A 9,034-nucleotide genomic window follows, 5' to 3' on the forward strand; every position below is an offset into this window, starting at 1 on the left:
TTTAAACAGAGGCTGGATGGCTCTCTGTTGGAAATGCTTTGATTATGTCTTCCTGCGTGACAGAAGGGGGTTGGACTACATGGCCCTTGTGGCCTCTTCCAACTCTATGATTCTATGTTCTTTGGGTAAAGGAATTAATTGTAATGAATTAATTTTAATGAATCAGAGAATAAGAAGGAGATGGAGAAACATTTTTATTTATCCACATGTGACTCTTGTAGTTATTCAGGTAATGTAGTGCTTTAAAGAGTGGGATGCTGTGAATTTGATTTTATTATTGCATTTAATGTTTTGATTTTAAAGTTTTATTATGCATTTAAATTATTTTACGGCAAACACTCCAGAATGACATGTGATGTTATTAGGGTGGCATAATGCTCACATGTGTAAACAAATACATCATCTGTGTTATATGTATTGAAAAATCAGTATTTTCAAAGCATTAAAACCAATTTCTTCCAGCCTTACTTGTAAAATTCTGGCTGCAGAAAGACTACATCTTACAATACAATACAATTTATTGAGTAGCCCAAGGGCCGTTTCAAAATACTAGTAACATAAAAAAGCAGTATCACACAGCTATATATAAAATGTAGATATAGTGCACTAGGTGCAATAAACCTCCATACAATATAAATACATATAAATACATACAATATAAATACATATGCATAACCTAAGCGTGCATCAGGACCAGAACATGCACTACTTGTATACAGCTTATATATATCTAACAGATATACAATATGTGCTAAAGGATATAGTAGTAAACAGATAAAATAAAATAATTAACAATTACACAGTAATATGTAAGATAGTTACCACAGGGAATAAGACAGAATTAAAATTGGAATTGAAATGGGAGGCAGAAGTAACATAAAATATCCATCGCCATACGTCAAAACTGTTCATCCCCCTTACAATTAACACCAATCATTCCCACATATCTAGATCTCAACAGCGATGCTTTATGAAGGAATCGAGCTGTGGCAATAGAGATTTTTGAATCTTGTCCACTCATAAAGTATGATGTTCTGATGTGGGTATCCCAGTATATTGTTCGTTTAATATAGGGATGAAGATATTGATCCCTTTCTACTTGGTACAAATTACATCTAAACAAAATGTGTGCTAGATCCTCAATTTCATGATCCCCACAAATACAAATTCGTTCGTTATAAGGGATACCATGGAATCTTCCATGTCTTACCATGGTATCTAGTTGGTCGAATGTTGCTCGGGTAAATGCCTCTCTGAGATGTTTAGGGATCTGTATTTTTAGATAAGATGGCATTTGAAAGGACCGTTTGTATTGGCTCAACCATTTTAAATTGCCAACCCTACTGAGTGTGGCTATGTCTTCTTGAGCTGCAATGTCCAAAATTCTCTGTCTTGCACCCTTTCTTGCTTGATCATTCATAGTACAAGCTACAGGGAGGCCACAGCTCTTTATAAAGTTTAACAGTTGCCTGGACCATGAAGATTGCAATTGAGAGTAACTGTTCTAATAAGCATAATCTAGGGAGTCTGTTTGGCTCCATTTCATTAATTTTACACCAGTAATTGAACACTCTGATTTTAGCTTGAGAGTAGATAGAATAAATTTCTAATTCCGCTCTTACAGCAGCTGCTGAGGTCCTTTTATCTACTCCTAGGATACTTCTCAGATGTTGTGACTGGGCTAATTCTACTACTGCGGTGGAATTTAGACCCCATACTTCTGCTGCATATAGAAGCATAGGTGTAACCTTAGCTTTGTATACATTAATTATTGGGGCTAAGGAGCCTGGGTACTTGTTGACTTTTAGTTTAAGAATGAGATTCATACGTGCCTTTGTTCTAAGTGAGCTTTTATGGTGATGGCATGACCAGGATCCATTCTCATTGAATGTTACACCAAGATAAGAAAAGGACTTTACTTGTTCAATTGGTTCACCCTCTAATTGCCATCTGTGTTTCTGCTGTCTTTTACCAAAAACCATTATGTTTGACTTAGATTTATTAATGGTCAGAGAATTATTCTGACAATAACAGCTAAGTTTTCTTAACAGCCTTCGTATACCAACTTGTGAATATGATAACATTATCATATCATCAGCATAGAGCAAGATGTTACAGGAAGTATGTAAAACACAAGGCATATGGAGTGCTGAGTCCTTCAAAAATCCTGGTAGATCGTTTATATACAAATTAAATAGCAAGGGGGCTAGTAAGCACCCTTGTCGTACCCCTCTATATGTGTCAATTCTATTGGATAAGGCTCCATTTAACCCAAGTCTCACTTTCAGACAAGTACCAGTGTACAGGGCTTTAATTAGTAACAGCAGTCTCCGTTCTATTTTAAGGTCAATCAGTTTACTCCAGAGAATTTCTCTATTCACAGTATCAAAGGCTGCTGACAGATCGATAAAAGCAGCGTATAGATGTTTTCCTTTGCTGAGATATTTGGCAATCATGTGATTTAAAATAAAACAATTATTTATGGTGGATCGATTTTGTCTGAATCCCGCTTGTTCTTCAGATAGGATGCCCTTTTCATTAACCCAACTTTCAAGTTTATTCAAAAGGAGCCTAGAATAGATTTTGGCTACGATGTCTATTAAGCTGATAGGCCTATAATTACAGGGGTCTTTATTGTTCCCCTTTTTATAAATGGGGACCACTATTGCCAATTTCCAGCCAATTGGAACCTGGCAGGTATTATTTATATGTGTGAAGAGTCCTGTCAGAATAGGCACCCACCATTCACTAAATTGTTTAAATAATTCTGCCGGTAAAAAATCCTCCCCTGGAGCTTTATTGTTTTTTAGCCCATTAATAATAGACAAAGTCTCTTCTTCTGAGACTGGTGGCCAGGGAGGCAGGAATTCGATAGCTAGGGAATCAGCGCTTAAATGCTGGGTTTCAGTGGAGCTATTTAAAGCAAATAACCCTTGGAAATAATTTTCCCATTCCTTAGCAGGTATAGGGATATCATATGGGAATCTCCTTTCCTTTAGAATTCCTGAGACAGAATGCCAAAATATAGCTGAGTTGTGACTCTTAGCGGCTAACTCTAAACCTGTCCACATTGATGTGGCATAATTTTGTTTCTTTGATTTAATTAGTTTTTTGTATTCCTTTCTGAGGGACAGCATCTTAGCTTGTACCTCACAAGAGGTACTCCGCTGTGCAGATCTCAGTGCTGACATCAGTTTCTTTTTCATTAACCTGCATTCTATGTCAAACCAAGGAGAAAAACCTTTCTGATGACTTTTACCCACATGGTTGGTTGTCAAATGACACTTCAGTATTTGACATATATTAGTAAATGCATTGGTAACAGATGGCCATTCTGCTGAAAATGACTGAATTATATTAGCCCAGTTATCTATCTCTTCAAGTTTAAGGCTCCCTGCTAATGCAGTGGTATCAACCTTAACCCATCTAAGTCTGCCATTCTGCCTCACCTCTTGATTATTTACAATCCAACTGTCTGCCCGACAACTTGGTCTTCGATCTGACGAGCCCCGAAATTTTACACTCACAGGTTGATGATCACTTTCCCCTCTTAGGTGGACATCTATCTCAGAAAACATATCAGCCTTGTTTCTTGAAACACAGATAAGATCTAACACACTACTGGAGTTAGGTGCATGGTAAGTATAAGGGTATATATATCTATCGTCTTCATCTTTGCCTCCTAGAATTTGAAGACTGGCTTTAAAAATTAGAGAAACCAAGGACAATCCAGCACTATTACATTTGTTATCTCTAGAGCGCCATTGAGGATGATTATCAAAGAATTCATTTGGTATATTATTCTTTTTAGCAAAATCATGCAGGGAAGGACCTACTTTGGCATTAAAGTCCCCCCAAAAGAATTATTATAAAACGAGGGTATCTGATTATTAGTTCATCCATAAGAACTTCTAAACTTGTCCACAAATTGGTACTGTATTTAAAAACTTGAAGTGTCTAAACACCAAAGAGCCTTTACTTTAGCATGATGTCATGCCTTCCCTTCAGCTGTTCTTGAAGGCTGATATAAGAAGATCCCCTTCTCATACAGACTGTGGGGCTATATAGAATGGCCTGAAGGGGCGGTGAGATGCCGTTCCTTTTTGCCTCAGATTGGACCTGCAGCAACTGCATGCCGTGGCCCTGATCTGGCCTTTGGAGACTGCAAAAAGGAGTGGAAAAACGCAGCTCCTTCTTGTACCCTCTAAAGGACCTCATATTTGCCATGGCTTGGCCTGAGATGCCGCTTTGGCATTGCGCCATTCGGGCACTGTGCCAGAGGTGCGTCGTTATGGCACATGCTGTGTGGATTGGCACCCTGGCGGCAGCATGAGGGCATAGAGCATCAAGATACTCAGCCCTGACTCTATCCACAGGCCAGCACTTTTCACCAGTCTGTACAGGGCCAAAGTCCCTGTGATTCTGACCAAATAGAGACAACAGAGCATGTACTACTCCAGTTCTTATACTACAGGGTCATCCACCTCAGCCTTATCTCACTTCTATTGTATAAACATCAAAGACACACCAGTCAATTTTACACCTCTTTGCTGCTTTCACACACCAATCCAGATATAACATATAATGTTGCCAGATTCTGTGCAGCTGTGGATAAAATCTGAAGGGCAATGACCTTCACAGTAGGCTAGCATTAATTTTGGGTGTTACACTGGATTTTAAAAGGTTATTTGAAATACTGTTCTTAACCTGTGTTTTTACCTTCTTTTTCTGTATCACCTTTTTACCTGTGCTGGACTATGATCATAATAAAGATGAAGTGAACTGAGTTAAATGTTGGATGCAAACAGAGAAGTTGCAGATGACTTTAGAAAGGTTATAGTTTATATGAATGTTCATTAAATAACCAGTCATGCTATGTTCATACTCCATTAATTCATACACATGCTGTCTTAGAACAAAGCATGCAAACAAACATATGCAAACAAAATAATACCCTGAACATCTGCAGATGCACATTACACATTCACCAAAGCCATAGCACTGGTATGACTTCAATTTGCTTCTCCTGCCCAGATGCTAAATACATTTACTTGGGAATGAATATCATTTTACTATTATAACCGACCTGACTATGGCAGGATACAGACTGCCCAAAAAGGGTGGTCTGCCGGCGCCTTGTTTTGCTGAGCGAGGGAACCGCAGTGGACAAACCGCACAGCTCTTTCGCGCAGCAAAAAGAACCTGCAAAAAGAGGGTTCTTCTTGTGGCACGATTGTGATGCCGCAGTGTGCCAATGATGCACTTGTAGCATCACAATGGTGCCGGGATGTGCGGATGCTAAGCGTCCATCATGTCAAACTAGTGGCGCCCATGTGTACAGGGTGCCGCCATTTTGACACCCTCATCACGTGCTAGGGGTGAGGCACGTATGGGCGGTGCGCCCTCGGCCAACCCCTAGCACGTGATGAGGGCGCACTATAGGCCGGTCTGTATAGCGCCTAAGACAATTAGAAGAAGAGGAAGGAAGAGAGAGGATGTTACTGCAGGCAACATCAGCCCCCAGAAGATCTTTGGGCTCTAGCAGGTTTGTATGGGGAGATGCAGTCTTTCAAATAGTTTGGACCTAAGCCTTTTTTCAATACCAGGTAGGAATGTGGGGCTTCCATCTGAGGAAGGGAGTGATCTCCATTGGATTGTACAAGGGGCAGAGAAAATGGTGCTCTGGCAATCACCAAGCCAAAAGGTGGTTACTGCTGTGAGAAGGATGGACCATAAGTAGGTCAGGTTCTGGCAGCAGTGGCAGCAGTGAGGGTTGGGACAGGTAGCAGCAGTTTTCTCAGTTCAACAAGACTCTACTGCCAATCTCCTGTGTCTTTCTTCAATCTCTTCTTCCTTTGCCTCCTTTTTTTTTTTTGCTCCAACCAAAGCTTCTTCCTCACTGGGAACCCTTTCACATCACACAATTTTAACATTATGATTCTACTTCAACTACAAGGGTTCCATCCCATGAAGGCTGACCATACGTACCGGGACAGTACTCCCCCCCCCATATTTCCAGACCATCCTGTTATTTTAGTATAAATGTCAATTTTGTCCCATTTTCAAGAAAAATAATCTGTTATGTTGCAAAAATGGTTTGGAGATCCCTGTTCAAAATTGTGATTGTCAAAAAAACAAGTGTCATGGAGTGTGAGAAGCTTTATGATAACGTGTTGAAAGACCAAAATTTGCTGCATTAGATTACTTCATCAGAGAAATATTCATGGGATGATCATGGTGAAATACAGTCCCCCTCTATGCCTGCCTACAGTTTTGTATGAGTTCTGTCAGCTCAATATGTTCATATAATAAATTTTTTGTTGTTATCTTACTTTTTCATAAATATGGAATAATACATAACTCCATCCCATTTTTGCCATCCCAATGTCCCTTTTTGTCTCAAAGAAATATGGTGAACCTAATACTAGGGAAACCTGGGATTTGCGGTTTAGAGATGGCTATTTAAAATTCTGAGCCACAGAACTTTAGTGTCTCATGGGATGTTGCCACAGCAGCTATAAATAGGGCTATAAGTATGGCAGTGCTATATTAAATTTGTCAGGAGTGCCATGTGCTTGACTACAGGCATGTTGTTGTTGTTATTGTTGTTGTTGTGTTAACAGCATTGAAGACTTGCTCTAATATCTACTTTTTAAAAAAGAGTGTCTCCTGGAGATGCTAACACTGTGTTTGGGTGCACTATTTTTGCTTCTTGCCCCAAGGCTGCCAATTCTTAAGCTATGCTGTAGGATAGGACCTGACTCTTATGATATGGAACAATCCCACAATGGCCTCCACTTTATAACACACAAACACCTTATTTGTAAAGTGATATTGTAGATATTCAGCATTTTGCTGTCCTGACTTTGTATGGGTGCAAATGTTTAATCTGGATATATCAATGCATGGTTTGAAAAATGCATTTCTTTTTTTAAAATAAATTTTCTTTACAGACATTGAATAAACACTGAACACATACAACACAAACTCCGGTCATTACTAAAAAAATAAAAATAAAATAAAAATGCATTTCATCAGAAAATTACTATTTCTTTGGAATTCATTCTGTTTTCCAAGTACTGAAATCCTTCATTAGATCATGCCCCCGTGAAAAGAGTGTTGTCCCTAGTGTTTGCACACATCACCTCATTGCTTGTAACTTGTTGGATTTCTGTTCAGACTACTTTTACTACTTCTAGTAACTGCTGGTGTAGCTTTTTGGGGGCTTCTCTTCCCCCGCTCCCAATTCTGCTTAGTAACACTTGCATTTTGTTTTGTCTTCCATTAGCTAAGAATGCAGGGTGTTTGCTTTTGGGCTGTGACAAGCAGCATTAGGAGGCTTGTAATCCTCAAACCTATTGTGGCCTTTGCTTTTCCCCCAGCACTGTGCATGTTATATCGGTTAGTCACTTCAAGTAAACAGTGATCTAATCAGCATATGTCTGGTACAGCACACAAAGCTGGATAGCAAAAACAAATAAGTGTAGAAATTCATGTAGAATATCCACATGTCTTCTTCAAGACTTTTACTTCTGTGGATTGCCACAGTTTTAACATGTCAGACTCTGGAATCCCCCAGGCAGTGTGACCAATAGCTGTTCAAAAAAATAACCTCCCGAAGGGCTGGTTCTACCACAGGTGATAGCAGTTGTTCAGTCTGTTTTGATACACTGGATTTACCCCAGAAGCAATGAGAGGTTCTAGTAGGCTTCTGTCTACAGTTTCAGTTTGTGTTGGACAGTTTTATTAACTCTTTTCTTTTCTCTGAGTACCTCTCAACAGATTCCTGGACTTATGCGTTATAGGGCAGCATGTATTTTGATAGGCAAAACATTATAGTCTGGATCCCAAAGCTCATTCAGTGTGCATCAAATACACTTGAATGTATTTGACAAATGGGCCTGTCATATTGCTGGGCTAACTATCTGTGGATTGGAGCATCCACAGCTTGCCACAACTCATATTATTTAATGATGGCATGTTCTCTTGGACGTCCACACATTGCTGCTCATTGACCATCTTTCTTCCCCCTCCAGCCCTGTCCTGTGCCCAGAACCAAGCCCCTGTAGATGGGAAGGGTCCATTGTTTGTCCATAGATCTCCCATATCAAGGGAACTTTCCATTGTGTTAAAATAAAGAGAAAGTCCTGCCACCCTTGGTGTTATTTCTTCTCATGTTGAAATGAACCAAAAGAAGTTGGTGGGGCATATTGATCTGAGTGTAAGAGCTTTATCACACAAGACGAATCCCACTAAGAAACAGGATTTTAAAAGTAGAAAAAACCCGCAAATGTGGGATGATTTTCAGACGTGTTTCTCCCAAACAGCAATAACGCGAATATAAAGCAAATGGAAAGTGGACAAAGAGACACCTTTTCAAGAAAAAATATGCAGTCACATTTCCCGCCATAGGGGAAATTGCAGGGGTCAGTACAGCTGGAGTGCAATGGATGAGCCTCATCCTGGGAAAACCACCTTCATGATCATGATGTCTCCCCTGCCAGGTAAGTATCATAGAATCAAAGTCAATGTTTGACTTTTAAAAAATATTTTAAATGTTGCATAGTACTTGGGGGAAGGAACAGCAAGCAACGTATTGGAAAGGTGAATTGCCAGCTCATCAATTCCTGAAAAAACATTTTAAAATGGGAATTGCCTAAAATTCAGCTGAAATGGTTGACCACCCGGTGACTGCAGGAAGCAAATGTTTGCTGCCCACTCCATAGCATTCACAGTTTGAATATTTGCACACTTAAGACATATGCAGAGTCTCTGCACCGGTGAAAGAAAGGAAAGCCCTGCATGTAGACTTCTGAACCAGCAGTCTTACATCTTTAGTAAACTGAAGCTGCAGTTAATCTAATTGGGATTCCCAGCTGTCAGAGAGTTTACTCAGATAAGATGGGTAGACAGCTTGTTTTGGAGACGGCTGCTGTTGTTTCAGCTTGCACAGGAATGATTCAATAAAGGGAATCACCTTACCAACATTATCACTTCCATTCTCTGGCTTCAATCCAGGAACAGCACAAAGCAA

The 9,034-nt window shown here is 39.7% G+C and overlaps 1 non-coding gene across 1 annotated transcript; it reads right to left on the bottom strand.

The window, feature by feature from the left end:
• Positions 1–8,352: 8,352 nt before the first annotated feature.
• On the bottom strand, positions 8,353–8,512 carry LOC121924479. The gene has a single exon (XR_006102619.1). It is a non-coding gene; the product is annotated as a U1 spliceosomal RNA (small nuclear RNA).
• Between the last annotated feature and the right edge of the window lie 522 nt (positions 8,513–9,034).

Source organism: Sceloporus undulatus, chromosome 2, assembly GCF_019175285.1.
Source record: "Sceloporus undulatus isolate JIND9_A2432 ecotype Alabama chromosome 2, SceUnd_v1.1, whole genome shotgun sequence".
Lineage (NCBI taxonomy): Eukaryota > Metazoa > Chordata > Lepidosauria > Squamata > Phrynosomatidae > Sceloporus > Sceloporus undulatus.